Raw genomic sequence first — 17,316 nt, forward strand, 5'->3', positions numbered from 1 at the left:
AGAATTTATCTTGTGATAGAACCAAGATTCAGGTTTGGAACACAGTAAGATATTTTAATATCCTTTTGAGGTCAAAAGTTTAAGAACCGAACAAAAACAGAGCTGTGGAAAATCCAGAGAAATATAATTTACTTTCACTATCCTACATGTGCTAAAGAATCTTAAGAACGAGTACTGGAATGAGGAACTATCTACCATTACGGCAAATAGAAGGGACTCAGGTGTATTCAACATAATCCTCCCACCCTAAAGGAAAGAAGAGGTGACATAGTATCTACTTCTCCATGTTCTTGTATTGAGAGCAAGTAAGAGTGAGGCAGATCGGGGCAGATTCAAATCACCCTGTTTTTCTGTAATATTGAAATAATGTCTTGTAGTGTAGTTGAGAGACAAGGTGGTTGAAGTAATATCTCTTATTGGACCAACTTATGTTGGTGAGAGAGACAAGCTTTTGAGCTTATACAGAGTTCTACTTCAGGCCACTCTCTTCCCTTACTCACCAACACCACTCTATGGCACTGTAGTTTAATGAATAACATAGTACTAATTTATAAGCTTCACAAGAAAGAGGATGTGTAATGCTACCCAATGCCAACTGGAATTTAGATTTATGCAGCTCATCATTTGCAAAGCTTGGATAACAACCCTTGGGACTGCTATCTGAGTAAGAGATTTTACTATTGATCGTTTACATTAGTCTTTTATCTGATAGGTGCTCACAAAATGTTATAGTGCAGTTATGGTTGAAAATATCACTAGCTACACTTTAAAGAAATACTATTGCTAACCGTAGAAATTCAAAAATCAAGAGATAGTAAAAAAATCACGAGATTACCTTTAAAATCACGAGAGTTTTTTTTAAATCCTGTTTATTTTGATCTGTTTTCTGATTTTTGAGCTCTCAGAGGGCATGTGTGTTTATAACCCACTTCTTTCCTCCTTTTACCCTTTGACTCATGGAAAGGATGTTAGATATTTCCCCAGCAACACTTCCTGCTCACCAGCTCTTTCCCCTATTCCCCCACAGTGCCCCAGACACTATCCCTGCTTAGCTCCCTCCACCTTGACCATGCCTATCTCTGCCCCACTTTGCCATATTGTTCCTATCCACGTCTGTGCCCACTGTACTGTTCCTGCCTTCTATCCAGCTCCCTCTGCCCACGGTCCTGGCTCTCTTGATCCCAGCAGCAATGGAGGAGCAGGGAGAGTTCAGTTAGTAAGGGGCATGGGGCCCTGGAGACTCTTCTTCTGTCCACCTTCTGAGTCACCTATGCTCCTTCCAAGTGCAGCACTAACCAGGAAATGAGAGGATGGTTAGAACCTGACTCTGCTGCCTGCCTTAGGCCAGCTCCTGGCTGCTCCACCTGCCTGCTCCATGGGCTGCTGCTTCCCTGCTCCTTACAGGTTGGGTGCAACAGGGGAGAAGACTCCCAAGAGAAAGGAAGCAAGCTCTGCAGCAGCTTTTGCTGGTGGCAGGCTGAGTGGCCGCCAAAAGCTTACAACTCAGTCTGCCATGGCTGGTATCAAGTGGCTGAAGCCAAAACTGCAGCATCAGTTCCTGCAGAACCTGAAAAAGATGGTTACTCACCTTTGTAACTGTTGTTCTTTGAGATGTGTTGCTCATATCCATTCCAATTAGGTGTGCGCGCGCCACGTGCACGCTCGTCGGAAGATTTTTACCCTAGCAACACTCAGTGGGTCGGCTGGGTCGCCCCCTAGAGTGGTGCCACCATGGTGCCGAATATATACCCCTGCCGACCCAACGGCCCTTCAGTTCCTTCTTGCTGGCTACTCCGACAGAGGGGAAGGAGGGCAGGTTTGGAATGTATATAAGCAACACATCTCGAAGAACAACAGTTACAAATCTGAGTAACCGTCTTTTCTTCTTCGAGTGCTTGCTCATATCAATTCCAATTAGGTGATTCCCAAGCCTTACATAGGTGGTGGGGTCGGAGTGAGATGTTGCAGAATGAAAAACTGCTGAGCCAAAGGCTGCATCATCTCTGGACTGTTGGACCAGTGCATAATGTGAGGCAAAGGTGTGGACCGAGGACCAGGTAGCTGCGCGACATATCTCCTGGATGGGTACGTGAGCCAGGAAGGCAGCAGAAGAAGCCTGAGCCCTGGTGGAATGTGCAGTGAGGTGGCTCGATAGAACATGGGCCAAGTCATAGCAGGTACAGATGCACGACGTCACCCAAGATGAAATCCTCTGGGAGGAGACAGGTAGGCCCTTCATTCGGTCTGCCACTGCGACGAAGCGTTGGGGCAGTTTACGAAAGGGCTTTGTCCGCTCGATATAAAATGCAAGCGCCCTACAGACGTCTAGGGAGTGCAATTGCTGCTCCCTTCGCGATGAGTGTGGCTTCTGAAAGAAGACCGGAAGGAAGATTTCCTGGTTGATATGAAAGGCCGATACCACCTTAGGGAGGAAGGCTGGATGTGGCCGCAACTGCACCTTGTCCTTGTGAAACACAATATACGGTGGGTCCACCGTAAGAGCCCGAAGCTTGGAGACTCATATGGCCGATGTAATGGCTACGAGGAAAACTGTCTTCCAGGACAGGTATAGCAGTGAGCAGGTTGCCAGCGGCTTGAATGGGGCAGTCATAAGTCTGGTTAGAACCAGGTTGAGGTCCCAGGTTGGGGCAGGGCAGTGTACTTGGGGGTATAAGCGCTCCAAGCCCTTGAGGAACCTAGAAACCATAGGGTGCGAGAATACGGAGCGGCAACTCTCCCCTGGGTGGAAGGTAGAGATGGCTGCCAAGTGCACCCTCCATGATGATACTGCCAGGCCCTGCTGTTTGAGAGACCAGAGGTAGTCCAAGATGGAATGGATCGGGACCTCGGTGGGAGTAACATTGTGCGTTTCGCACCAGCAGGAGAAACGCTTCCACTTGGCCAGATATGTTAATGGAATGGAAGGTTTCCTACTACCCAGGAGTACTTGTTGTACCGAGGCAGAGCAACGTAACTCGGATCGGTTTAACCACGCAGCAGCCATGCTGTGAGGTGCAGGGATTGCAGGTCTGGGTGGTGAAGTGTGCCGTGATCCTGCGTTATGAGGTCTAGGCGAAGTGGCAGGGGAATCGGGTTGGCTATCGACAGGTCTAGCAACATGGTGTACCAGTGCTGTCTGGGCCACGCTGGAGTGATCATGATCAGGTGCGCTCTGTCCCTGCGGAGTTTTAGCAGGACCCTGTGAACCAGCGGGAATGGTGGAAAAGCTTACAGCAGATGGCTCGTCCACGGCATCAGAAAAGTGTCCGAGATTGAGCCCGGGGAGAGGCCTTGGAATGAGTAGAACGTCTGGCACTTCCTGTTCTCGCGAGAAGCGAAGAGGTCTATGCAGGGAAAGCCCCACTTCCGGAAAATGGAATGGATAACATCCGGACGAATCGACCACTCGTGAGACAGGAAGGATCTGCTGAGGTGATCCGCCACAGTGTTCCGAACCCCAGGGAGAAAGGACGCTACCAGGTCTATCGAGTGGGCTTTGCAGAAGTCCCAGAGCTGGATGGCTTCCTGACAAAGAGGGGAGGACCGTGCTCCTCCTTGCTTGTTTATGTAATACATGGCCGTTGTGTTGTCTGTGAACACTGAGACACAACGGCCTTGTAGGTGCTGCTGAAATGCCTGGCACGCAAGGCAGACTGCTCTCAGCTCTCGGACATTGATGTGCAAGGCCAGCTCTTCAGCTGACCAAAGGCCTTGAGTGCGAAACTGACCAAGGTGAGCACCCCAGCCGAGAGATGAGGCGTCCGTCGTCAGGGACACCGAGGGCTGAGGCGGATGGAACGGCATCCCTGCACACACCAGGGAGGGCGTCGACCACCAGTCGAGGGAGCCTAGGATGCTCAGGGGGATCGTGACAATCATGTCTATGCTGTCTCTGCTCGGGTGGTATACCGAGGTGAGCCACGATTGGAGGGGATGGAGGTGTAGCCTGGCATGTTTGGTCACGAATGTGCAGGCAGCCATGTGACCCAGGAGACCGAGGCAAGTGCGAGCCGAAGTTGTCGGGAAGTTCCGTAGACCTTGTATAATTGTTACCATCGCCTGAAACCGAGGCTGAGGTAAGCAGGCTCTGGCGAGATTGGAGTCCAGGATGGCCCCAATGAATTCTATTCTCTGTGTGGTAATCAGAGTGGATTTCTCTATATTGATCATCAGGCCTAGACGCAGGAATAGGTCCTTGACGATGCTCACATGACGGGTGACTTGGGCCTTGGAGGTCCCTCGAATGAGCCAATCGTCTAGACACCGAAAAACGTGTATCCGACGGCGGCGGAGGGAGGCGGCGACTACAGCCATGAACTTTGTGAATACTCTTGGGGCTGTAGAGAGGCCAAACGGAAGGACCGTAAACTGGAAATGGTGACGGTTGGCCACAAACTGGAGGTACCTTCTGCGTGGAGGATAAATGGCAATGTGAAAATACGCGTCCTTCATATCGAGGGTGGCATACCAGTCTCCAGGATCCAAGGATGGGATGATGGTCCCCAGGGATACCATGCGGAACTTCAGCTTTATCATGAACTTGTTGAGTTCTCGCAGGTCTAGGATAGGTCTGAGACCTCCCTTCGCCTTGGGGATTAGGAAATAGCAGGAGTAGAATCCCTTGCCCCTTTCGACCTTTGGTACCTCCTCTATAGCTCCGATGGCGAGGAGCGTCCGCACCTCTTGCAAGAGGAATTGCTCGTGAGAGGGGTCCCTGAAGAGGGACGAGGACGGAGGGTGGGAGGTGGGGGGCGAAATAAACTGGAGGCGGTACCCAAGTTATACCGTGCGTAGGACCCAACGATCCGAGGTTAGATGGGACCACGCAGGGAGGAAAAAGGAGAGGCGGTTGTAAAAGGGAGGGAATGGATCCTGGGTAATAACTGGTACGCCATCCTCGGGCGTGCCTTCAAAAGTTTGGCTTTGGCCCCACTGGTGGTTTGGGAGGACCCTGATTTTGGCCCCCTTGGGGTCCTGACTGTCGCCTACGACCACCTCGGCCACGCCTTCTGCCAAAGTCCTGTCTTTGTCTAGGCGCAGGGTAGGGGCGGTGAGGCTGGGGACGGCAAGGCCTGCACTGAGTCACCGGTGTGTGCATGCCGAGAGAGCACATAATGACCCTGTTGTCCTTTAGGCTTTGTAACCTAGGGTCAGTCTTTTCAGAAAACAGGCCTCTACCGTCAAAGGGCAAGTCCTGTATGATATGCTGTAGCTCCGGCGGGAGCCCTGACACCTGAAGCCATGAAATGCGTCTCATGGCAACACCTGAGGCCAGAGTCCTGGCTTCGGAGTCGGCTGCATCCAGCGAGGCCTGGAGGGAAGTTCTCGCTATTTTCTTCCCCTCCTCCAAGAGGGCAGCAAACTCTTGACGGGAGTCTTGAGGGACTAACTCTGTAAATTTACCCACCGCCGCCCAGGTGTTATAGTTGTAGTGGCTAAGCAGGACTTGTTGGTTTGCCACCCGGAGTTGTAGGGCCCCTGCCGAGTACACCTTACGGCCCAGTAAGTCCATACGCCTAGCCTCCTTCGATTTTGGAGCCGGCGCTTGCTGGCCATGGCGTTCTCTCTCATTGACAGACTGCACTACGAGGGAGCAGGGAGGAGAATGCACATACAAGTAGTCGTACCCCTTAGAGGGCACCATGTACTTGCGCTCAACTCCCCTGGCAGCGGGCGGGATAGAGGCTGGGGACTGCCAGAGGGTATCAGCATTGGCCTGGATCATCCGGATAAAGGGTAAAGCCACTCTTGTGGGTGCGTCAGCCGACAGGATATCTACTACCAGGTCCTCTATCTCCGGGACTTCCTCTACCTGGAGGTTCATATTGAGTGCCACCCGTCTCAGGAGGTCCTGATGGGCCCGCAGGTCGATTGGAGGAGGGCCCGAGGAGGATGTTCCTGCCACCGCTTCACCTGGAGAGGAGGAAGAGGAAAGGCCGGGGACAAGCGGGTCCTGTGTGGGCTCTTGTTCTTGGATGGCCTCCTACTCCAGGTGGATCTGGGAGTCTGGTGGCTGAACTGGAGCTTCCTCCGTACCGGTCGGAGGGGGACGGCTAACAGTAGCCTCTGGCACTCGGTGCTCTGATGGGACAGAGCGAGACGGAACTACCGGTACACCTTGGGCCTGGTGGTACGCCCAAGGTGTCCAGAATGACCACTGATGGGGGCCTTGGTCTTGGTCCTGGGTCTCCTGGAAGACTCTGGAGGGCACATCAGAATCATGGTCCTGAGCATAGGAACTGTCCACATGAGACGACACTGATGTGTGTCGAGATGGCCATGGAGGGGCTGAAAAGCCCTGGGCAGAGTCTCCCTCTCTGACCGATCTCACTCTACTCGGCACCGGGGATCGGTACCAGGAGCCATACCAGTACCGGGAACGAGATCGGGACCTGCGACCGACTGGAACGGTGCCGGGAGGTCGACCGAGATCTCGAGGCTCGACGACGGGAGCGGCTGCGAGAGTCACGGTGCCTGGAGCTGGATTGGTGCCGAGAGTACCGGGCCGGCGAACGGGACGCTGATCGGTGCCTTGAGTGCGACCGATACCGAGAAGGAGAACGGTGCCGGGACTGCGAGCTGTGACGGGACCGGGAACGTCTGCGGGACTGCGATCGTGAACGGTGCCGCTCTGCGGTACCGACAGAGGGTGGTCTGATCAAGGCAGGCTTGCCGATCGACTGTATGACCCGCATCGGCGGTGCTGGGGGTTGAGGCAGCGCAGACTCTGTCGTTGCGATCAGCTCCCTCGCCGTGGAAAATGTCTCCGGCGTGGAGGGAATAGTGAGCTCAACCACGGCTCTTCCCGGGGAGCTTTCAGGCACCGGACTCGATAGCCCTTGCGGGACCAGAATCGACGGTGCCGACGTTGTCGGTGCCACGGCAGGTGTCGGTGCCGGGCGGTCCGACCTAGTCGAGTGCTCTGGCTGCGGTGCAGGTGTCACGGAAGCAGCCGGAGTCTTATGTCTCTTCACCCTCGGGGAGAGGCAGCGGTGCCGAACAGATGTCGGTGCTGGCGACGGTCGGTGCCAAGAGGCCTTAGCGGTACCGGTGCGATCCGGTGCCGAGGAAGCACTTCTGCTTGTAGACTGTCCAGCGCTCAGTGCCAAAGGGTAAGAGCTGCCTCCATCAGGAGCTGCTTGAGACGAAAGTCACGCTCCTTTTTTGTCCTCGGCTTAAAGGCCTTGCAGATCTGGCACTTATCTGCGAGGTGAGATTCCCTGAGGCACTTAAGACAGGAGTCGTGGGGATCTCCTGTTGGCATTGGCTTGTGACAGGCCGAGCACGGTTTGAAACCCAGTGAACCGGGCATGGGCCCCGGCACCAGGTGCAGGGAAGGGGATAATCCCCAAACCCCTCTTAACTGTATACACTATGTTATGAACTAATAAAATTAACTACAACTATAGAAATTTGAACTATATACACAAGAATTAACGAGATAACTACGAGTAGCTAGGGAAGTGAAGATCAGCTAAGCCACGCTCCACTGTTCCAATGACCGACAAGGGTGGTAAGAAGGAACTGAAGGGCCGTTGGGTCGGCAGGGGTATATATTCGACGCCATGGCAGCGCCACTCTAGGGGGCGACCCAGCCGACCCACCGAGTGTTGCTAGGGTAAAAATCTTCCGACGAGCGTGCACACGGCGCGCACACACCTAATTAGAATCGATATGAGCAAGCACTCGAAGAAGAATCCTGAGCTGCTAGGCCCTTCTCACAAGAAGGCAGTAAAAAATGCTCCATAATCATGAGAGTCATGAACATTTTGTGAGAGCTGGCAACCTGAAATAAAAAAACAAGACGACGACACCGACCAGAAAATCCCTGTGCTCTTGATGTATCTTTTGTAGCCACAGTAGCTTGAGGAGATTATTTCTGTCATATTCTCTGACTTAATGTAACAGGTGTTCATAGCCATATAAAACAATAGATGGAGCAAAAGGGAAAATCTTTCCCAGATAAGGGATTAGCCAGCCTCAAGCAACTCACCTTTTTTTTTTTTGGCTGAAGAGAGAGATGTGAGAGACTGAAAAATTCTGCAAAGGCAGCCTAAATCAAAGTTGTGGAAGAGAAGTTTGTGAGAACTCTTGAGACTGAAGAAAACGCTGTCAGTACTGGTGAGAAAGGGAAAACAGGAGGAGGCTTGTGGAGGTGAAGTTCCAAATTTAGGCATGGTCTACACTGGGGGGAGGGGGTGTCGATGTAAGATACGCAACTTCAGCTACGGGAATACCGTAGCTGAAGTTGAAGCATCTTACTCTGACTTACCTCCCGTCCTCATCGCGTGGGATCGATGTCCGCGGCTCCCCGTGTCGACTCCGCTACCGCTGCTTGCTCCGGTGGAGTTCCGGAGTCGACTGGAGCGCGTTCGGGGATCGATATATCATGTCTAGATGAGATGCCATATATCGATCTCCAAAAAATCGATTGCTACCCGCCGATACGGCGGGTAGTCTGGACGTACCCTTAGTGTGAGAAACTGAGTAGGGAGCATGATCCCAGAATGATGCACAAGGAACTCATGCCTGCAAAAACAAAAGACACTTTACAAACAGGAAAAGGCCAGTTGTTCAAACATGCTCATCCTCTGTATTCCTGCATTGTGGCATCTTGGGAATCAGCCTTTGATATAGCCCTGTAGTAGGGCCAAGTCTGAAGTGACTACTTTGAAGTCTGCTCCAATCCCTTCCCCCCCACCGCCGCCATGTGTTTGTTCAAATTCAGGCATTTACGCTAGAATACCTACTGTCATGCTGGAGAGTGCTGGTGACTGCTAGCAAGCATGTCTGATCTATGGGCAGGCAGATTTCACTGAAGTTGGTGAAGGTGCTAGGACATGGAAGAAGAAATTAAGCTCCTTTATGGTGTCCAATAGCTGAAACAGGTGCCACCACCCAAAGCACTGACCACATGGAAGGCCTGAGCAAGAACTAAGAAAATAAGTGTTTTTTCCCTAGAACTGATTGCCAGAAAGTTATCAGAAAAGAGCCTGAAAAGCCGTGAGAAAGCCGAGAAGCACTGGTAGCATGGCCCCGAGAGGAAGCCAAGAAAGACAGCTTCTTCTGGGCAGGGTGCTGGCTCAAAAAGCAGGCCAGGAATTGCGAGCAAGTAAATTGCGTCCTATTGTGTGTTCAGGGTAACAAGACTTTGTGTCCAATCTCTGAAGGCTTTTGTGATGGAGTGTTTACCCTACACCCAAGTGGAAGGAGTTAATGGAGGCCTAGGGGGCCTGCCATACCCCATCCCAGAAAGGAGAAGAGGAGGTGAGTCCTCCTTGCAGAATAGGGAGGCTGTGCAGGAAGCAGCCAATCAGGACCTAGTGGGCTAGTACAAAAGGAGCTGCAGGGCAGAGCAGGGTCAGTTGCTCTGGGGAGCCCAAGGAGTGAGGATTGCATTCCTAGCAGGCTGCAGGAAGGGCAGCACCTTGGACAGAGCAGTTGCTGGCGGGGACTGCGAGATCAAGAGGGAGCTCCTGGCTAGCTGCTGGCACTTAGACTTTAAGGTCAGAAGGGACCATTATGATCATCTAGTCTGACCTCCTGCACAATGCAGGCCACAGAATCTCACCCATCCACTTTAATAACAAACCTCTAACCTATGTCTGAGTTATTGAAGTCCTCAAATTGTGGTTTGAAGACCTCAAGCTGCAGAGAATCCTCCAGCAAGTGACCCGTGCCCCATGCTGCAGAGGAAGGCGAAAAACCTCCAGGGCCTCTGCCAATCTGCCCTGGAGGAAAATTCCTTCCTGACCCCACATATGGCGATCAGTTAAACCCTGAGCATGTGGGCAAGACTCACCAGCCAGCGCCCAGGAAAATTCTCTGTAGTAACTCAGATCCCATCCCATCTAAAATCCCATCACAGATCACTGGGCATACTTACCTGCTGATAATCAAAGATCAATTGCCAGATTGCCAAAATTAGGCTATCCCATCATACCATCCCCTCCATAAACTTATCAAGCTTAGTCTTAAAGCCAGATATGTCTTTTGCCCCCACTACTCCCCTTGGAAGGCTGTTCCAGAACTTCACTCCTCTAATGGTTAGAAATCTTCATCTAATTTCAAGTCTAAACTTCCTAGTGTCCAGTTTATATCCATTTGTTCTTGTGTCCACATTGGTACTAAGCTTAAATAATTCCTCTCCCTCCCTAATATTTATCCCTCTGATATATTTATAAAGAGCAATCATATCCCCCCTCAACCTTTTTTTGGTTAGGCTAAACAAGCCAAGCTCTTTGAGTCTCCTTTCATAAGACAGGTTTTCCATTCCTCGGATCATCCTAATAGCCCTTCTCTGTACCTGTTCCAGTTTGAATTAATCCTTCTTAAACATGGGAGACCAGAACTGCACATAGTGTTCCAGATGAGGTCTCACCAGTGCCTTGTATAATGGTACTAACACCTCCTTATCTTTGCTGGAAATATCTTGCCTGATGCATCCTAAAACTGCATTAGCTTTTTTAACGGCCATATCACATTGGTGGCTCATAGTCATCCTGTGATCAACCAATACTCCGAGGTCCTTCTCCTCCTCCGTTACTTCCAGCTGATGTGTCCCCAATTTATAACTAAAATTCTTGTTATTAATCCCTAAATGCATGACCTTGCACTTTTCACTATTAAATTTCATCCTATTACTATTACTCCAGTTTACAAGGTCATCCAGATCTTCCTGTAGGATATCCTGGTCCTTCTCTGTGTTAGCAATACCTCCCAGCTTTGTGTCATCCGCAAACTTTATTAGCACATTACCAGTTTTTGTGCCAAGGTCAGTAATAAAAAGATTAAATAAGATCGGTCCCAAAACTGATCCCTGAGGAACTCCACTATTAACCTCCTTCCAGCCTGACAGTTCACCTTTCAATACGACCCGTTGTAGTCTCCCCTTTAACCAGTTCCTTATCCACCTTTCAATTTTCATATTGATCCCGATCTTTTCCAGTTTAATAATTCCCCATGTGGAACCGTATCAAATGCCTTACTGAAATCGAGGTAAATTAGATCCACTGCGTTTCCTTTGTCTAAAAAAATCTGTTACCTTCTCAAAGAAGGAGATCCGGTTGGTTTGGCACGATCTACCTTTTGTAAAACCATGTTGTATTTTGTCCCAATTACCATTGATCTCAATGTCCTTAACTACTTTCTCATTCAAAATTTTTCCAAGACCTTACATACTACAGATATCAAACTAACAGGCCTGTAGTTACCCGGATCACATTTTTTCCCTTTCTTAAAAATAGGAACTATGTTAGCAATTCTCCAGTCGTACGGTACAACCCGAGTTAACTGATTCATTAAAAATTCTTGCTAATGGGCTTGCAATTTCATGTGCCAGTTCCTTTAATATTCTTGGATGAAGATTATCTGGGCCCTCCGATTTTGTCCCATTAAGCTGTTTGAGTTTGGCTTCTACCTCGGATGTGGTAATATCTACCTCCATATCATCATTCCCATTTGTCATCCTACCATTATCCCTAAGCTCCCTGAGGTAAGGGTGAAGAAGATGCTGGGGTGTGGGGAAGTGGCTCAGGGAATTGAAGCAAGGGCATTGAGGGAAGTTAACCACCTCCTGCTGTGTCTCTTTATCTACAGGGTCCCTGGGTCGGGACCTAGAATAGTGGGCAGGCCTCGGTCCCCTCTCCCCCATCTGCCACTGAGGGAGTGGATTAAATATTAGACTTTGATGAACCCTTGAAGGCGGAAATACGGATGGTGACCCGACCTGAGGGCTGAGTCATGAAAAGAATGCTGTGGTTCCTGGACTGAGGCAAGTCTGTAGGTGGAGACGATGACAGGAGAGGCACCACCTGGAGAGGGTGCACTGGGCGGCAGAGCTAATCCCTGTGATGGCCAGCAGGAGGTGCTGTTTGCAGTGAGTGGACCCCGTCACATCTTGCATCAAAGAAATACCTGATTATCATCAATTTTTCCTCCTAATGGAAACAACCCAACAAAGCTCTGACTATTCACACCTTTCTTTGGGCAAAAAGGGGCAACACGTTTTCATATTGGACACATGATTACTAAAGTCTAGGCAGCAGGTGAATCTAGGCAAATCTAGGTATTGATAAATTGCAAACTTCAATAACTTCTCAGGAGGGAAACTGGAGCTGTTTAGAATTAATAACCTAGGCAAACTGGTCAAAGGAGCTAAGTTTTAGTCCAGAATGTACATATGCAGGAGAAATTGTTGATGTACATACATGTATGTAAACAAAACTGTTGCCTGCTCCAAAACATTCTTCAAAAATATCTGGAAATAACTTGGAAAAAACAAAAAATAGAATTTTAGATTAGTGTGTAACAGGCCCAAGTCACCTCAATACAAAAAAGCCATAGACAGCCAGTCCAATATACATTTTATTAAAAGGAGTAATTGAATCAATCTGGCCTGATGCTGTTATACTTACAACATCGTTACAATGGTGTAACCCCAATGACTTCAATAGTTACTCATGATTTACACTGATGTAACAGAGAATAATCTGGCCCTCCGGGTCCACTTCATTCCTGGTGCGTAAGTGTGTGCAATCCCACAACCACTAATACCAGAGCAAAATTTGGATCACTGAGAGCAACGGAGAAACAGGCCTTTTTTCCAGAAATAGGGAATGGACCCTTTGAACTCTTTACCTAACTTGGGCTAGCTGCAGATAAAAATTTACTCTTATTTTAAGTAGTTTGGGGATTTTTCATACATATATTTTATAAGTTGCACGTACTGCTATTTGATAGAGTCTCTTGGGCTTTTTGCCCTTTGTATTTCCGCTCTTCTTTCATGTTGAGAAGACTGCCAATACGGGATTTGCAAACTGCTGCCAATATGGGATTTGTGCTGCTGCTGCTGCCAATCTTTAATTTAGCATATGTATAAAGCTAATTTTTTGGACACAATGCTAGTGCCTGGCATCTCTGCAGGAGTCAGCCAGGTTGTAATGTTTGTATTGTATTGCACTATAAAAAAAATAAAATAAAAAGGGAAATGTAAAGGAGAGAGCCTTTTATTACTGGCTTTATAGTTACAGATATGGTCTAAATACTTGTATTCTCCCTCTGCATCTCAAAGTCAGTTCTTCCTCTCTGTGCTGTAGTTTTTCCTTTCAGATTTTCATTTTGTGTTGCCTGCAGTAAGAGCCAATGATAGACTCCTGCTCCCTACTGAGAACATCTTGTTATTAAAGTGTATAAATTTTACTCTTCAGAGAGGAGGGGGAAAGACCCATTTCCCTTTCATTCTATTGTAACTACACAGAAATATGTAAGAAATAATACTATTGAATGTTTTGGTGTTTTTTAAATTGAGAAAATTGGAGAGAAAAATCCAATCATTTAGGAAACATTTTTCATACACCAAACATAAGCTTGACTAGCATTGCTCTAGCAGGGACATCTGTCACTCAGAGAGAGGGTCTTGGAGGGAACCCTCTAAAATACGGTCATACTGCTCTGTCCTTCCATCAGAAGCAAGAACAGAGAGGCAAATTGTACCCTCTGAGAGATGCTTATGGAGCCTCCAGCTATGGTGAGTAAAGTGGGGGATAGGGGTGAAGGAATTGGTCACCTTTGTGGAGGCATTCCATATTTCCCTTGTACCCGCCCTGCTGAGAGCTCCATGAGTTCAGCAATCTGGGGGGAAGGAGAGGTGGCAGGAGGCAGATCAGGGCAGTATGAGAAGGGTCAGGGAGGCCTTGTAGAGCTCGGGAGAGTGGGGAAGAAATGTTGCCCCAGGTCACGTTATATTTCCATCCCCATTGCCTAGTTCTCTCCCTTATAGGGTGAACTCAAGGACAGCAACTGGCTGCAGAATCTCTGTCAACATGATTTTGGTGGCGCTGCACCACCAGAGACCCACTTTCAGCAAAAAGTCCTTGGCCTATCGTCCCACGGCCTCTTAGGATCTATGCAGATCCTGGAGGATCCAAAGGGTTTGGGGGCTAAGTCTTGTGCTCTCTTTCATGGAGAGGAGTTTCCTAACAGAATAATGGGAGAGAAATCTCTCTTTCACGGAGAGGAGTTTTCCTTCCATTTAGGCCTGTACTGTGGGGATCTTCTCACAGGACTGGTGATCAGCTTCATGTTATTCAGGTGTGTTTACTTGCTGATAGTATCATGGTATCCATGACTCAGCAGTAATTACACTAAACTTCATGCAGGCTTCAAGCACCTGATAACAGGACACTGGTCCAAATCAGCATGTGTTATTACTTTTTTTTTTTAATTTGAATACCTAGAGTTTTGGATGGACCCATTTAAAAATAAATAAATCAAACAGCCTTTTACTGGAATAACTTCTATAGGGCTAATTATGTCCCTCTGCTGAAGTGCACTACAGAGGACTTTGAGACCTAATATGATACAATAATGTAAAATCATGCAAAGAGAGATAAATCTTGTATTTAAAATTTGTTTCTTTTTTTCAACTCTCCTAACAGAGATCTCCAAAAGACCACAGAGAGGATTTACAATCCTCTCTGATTCATTTTATCCGAGAACAGAACTCTGTAGTTTTAATGGGCACATTCTGTATAGACCCGTATCTAGCAGAAGAATTGCATCTCCTAACGTCATTAAACGGTACAGGGTAGCACAACTGCTCTCTCTAGTGGTATGGGTTTCAGGAGGCCCACCCCAAGACCTGCGTTTGTATAGAACAAACTGACTTTGGCTTCCACTACGATCTTTGATTTCCCAACCCCCATAACAGCAAAGGGTGCTGCAGATTAGCCCACACCCAAGTGTGATGCTCATATGTAATTTATGAAGTAAAAATCATTGACGCTCATCCAAAGATTCCCCAGCAAATGCAACCTTCATCTTTAAACTCTGAGAAAAGGATAGGTCACTTTTTTAAAGATAGAAAGATTTTAAATACAGATGTCTTGGGTACACCATTTAAACATGCTGAAACCCCTCTATATTGATAGTAATATTAGCAGCATAATATTCTGATTCATTATGACTCCAAAGACCTCTCCCTAATACCTCCCAGTCTTTCTCACATTGAATAATACCATATTCTCTGTGTTGTCCCCTAGGTTTCACTGGAACTACTTGCAGACAAAAGATGGCAGAATAGGAGCCACAGAAAGGATAAATACTCAGAAAATAAATGCTAAAGGGCTTTACCTGGAACCCACCATTCTGGATATGGAAGATAAATGCAACTATGACATGAGGGAGGTTTTTGGGAAAGGAGGTCTCCTTTGACCAATGGGCTTCAATTTGGCATGCAGCTGCCAAACTTCTTTACATACTACACAAAACATAAATCCCAATAAACCTTTTTTCACTAGTTATCTAACTCCATCCTTCCTCAAAGCATCTTTACTCCACTCCTCTAATGCAGGGTGAACAAGTGTGGTACGTAAGACATACACTTTCACATATGGTGTTATTGCCCCAGGAGTAAAAGAATTCTGAATGATATTAAATCTAACAAACATATTTACAAGGACAAAACTCCTGCTGCAGCTTGTGGGGGTACTGTTAGGTTTGCTCATGAAAGAGATTTACCTAGTAAAATACCAAGACCCATTTTACCCCTATTATTGAAGAATGATGGGAAGGAAAGGACCCTCTAGGAAATGGACCCTTGTTTAAAAACTGCATAGGATACTATAACCATGTAAAAACATACTCACTACAAAGTAGGACTTAGTGAATATTACTTAGTTTCAGTATCTTTCCTGGAACACAAGAAAATAGGTACCACTAGATAAAATAGAAAGTGTTCTTTTTATTACAAATATTACACGTGTCTTTCTACTGGTTGTATAAATCAATTTTTGTTACTGTATACAATTACTTGCTGCATTTTTATATTTTTCAAAATACTGCGTAGGCAGAGAAAATTCATATTTATCTTCCTGGCAAAGTTTTTTTTATTATTAATGTAATTGAATGTATACTGCCTAGAGAAGCTTATGATAAAAAGTTTGGTTAAAAAGTGACAAAGTTTCTATACACTGCTATAAAAACCGGCTGTTGACTAGCTTGCCTTCCCTCACAGCAGCAACTCTACGTAGGCACCATAATGAGAAAGGATTATCATTAAGGCTGCCCTTGTAGGTCTCGCTCCCCAGGCAGCCGGAGAACGACTGAGTCATGCAGGTGATGCATTCACTGTAATGAGATGGACAAACCTCAAAACCCACATCCAGGCTTCTACTCATGTAGAAAAGAATTCCTTGTATACTCACGCCTCTGGCAAAGAAAGGAGGGAGAGGGATGGAGGGTAAGAACAAAACCTCTACTGCTGGGAAAACCAAATATATATTTATAAAAAGGCTCTAATGTTAGTACTCTCTGCCCAGTCATGCAGAAAACCAGAGTTTTAGTTCCAATTCCAGCCTCTTGTTCCTCTGGCTGGCCCGGAATGAGAGCACCCTGAGGAAGCAGCAGACTCAGCCCTTGCGGGAAAGCAGTGCCTTGTGTCATTCAGCAGCAACCCTTCTTGCTGATTAATGAAAGGGACTGACAGGCTCTTAAGGGAGTTCCATCCAATTCCATCGTCTTTCCAGCCAAGGTCTTGAGTCACAGAAGGAGAATTCTTCTCAACTTTATAAATACAATCCTTAAGGCCCTGTGTTATTGCCAACTTCTGTCCATAAAGGACTATCTAGGACTTCCTCTGGAGCCCATCAGTTGTCTGGAGTGGTTATTGCTGAGACACAGGACACTCTCTGCTCTAAGGTTATGTCTACACTGCAATAAAAACCCCACAACACTGAGTTTCAGAGCCTGGGGCAACTGACTGGAGCTTGCAGGGCGTGGGCTGTGGGAATAAAGACTGCAGTGTGGCTATTTGGTCTCAGGTTGAGTCCAGGTAGGGTGACCAGATGTCCTGATTTTATGGGGACAGTTCTGATTTTTGTTTTTTTTCTTGTATAGGTTCCTATTACCCCTCACCCCCGTCCCGATTTTTCACATTTGCTGTCTGGTCACCCTAAGCCCAGGCTTTCAGACCCACCCCCTCAGGGTGTTTCAGAGCTTAGACTCCAGCCCGAGCCTAAACAGCTACACTGCAATTTTTAGCGATGCAGCCGGAGCCCTGCAAGCTCAAGTCAGCAGACCCAGGCCCATGCAGTGTAGACATACCCTGAAAGACCTAGCTCAGACTACCCTCACTACTCTCTCAGCGCCTCCTGTCTGAAAAACAAGCACCAGGACTCGGAATTGTAATAAAGAATAATAATAGTTAGCTTATGTAGCACAAATACAAACTTGGAATACAAACCATTAGGCTATCTTCATTACGTTCACAGAAAATTAAAAGAACCCCTAACCCACTATCAGCTTTTGGACTGGAGC

General features: G+C 47.7%; 1 protein-coding gene across 1 annotated transcript in view; it reads right to left on the bottom strand.

Annotated features, from left to right (window-relative positions):
* The window catches only part of CLYBL (citramalyl-CoA lyase), a 240,598-nt gene that overhangs the window by 56,170 nt on the left and 167,112 nt on the right, over positions 1 to 17,316 (bottom strand). The window lies entirely within an intron of this gene.

Source organism: Mauremys mutica, chromosome 1 (genome assembly GCF_020497125.1).
Source record: "Mauremys mutica isolate MM-2020 ecotype Southern chromosome 1, ASM2049712v1, whole genome shotgun sequence".
In the NCBI taxonomy this organism is placed as follows: domain Eukaryota; kingdom Metazoa; phylum Chordata; order Testudines; family Geoemydidae; genus Mauremys; species Mauremys mutica.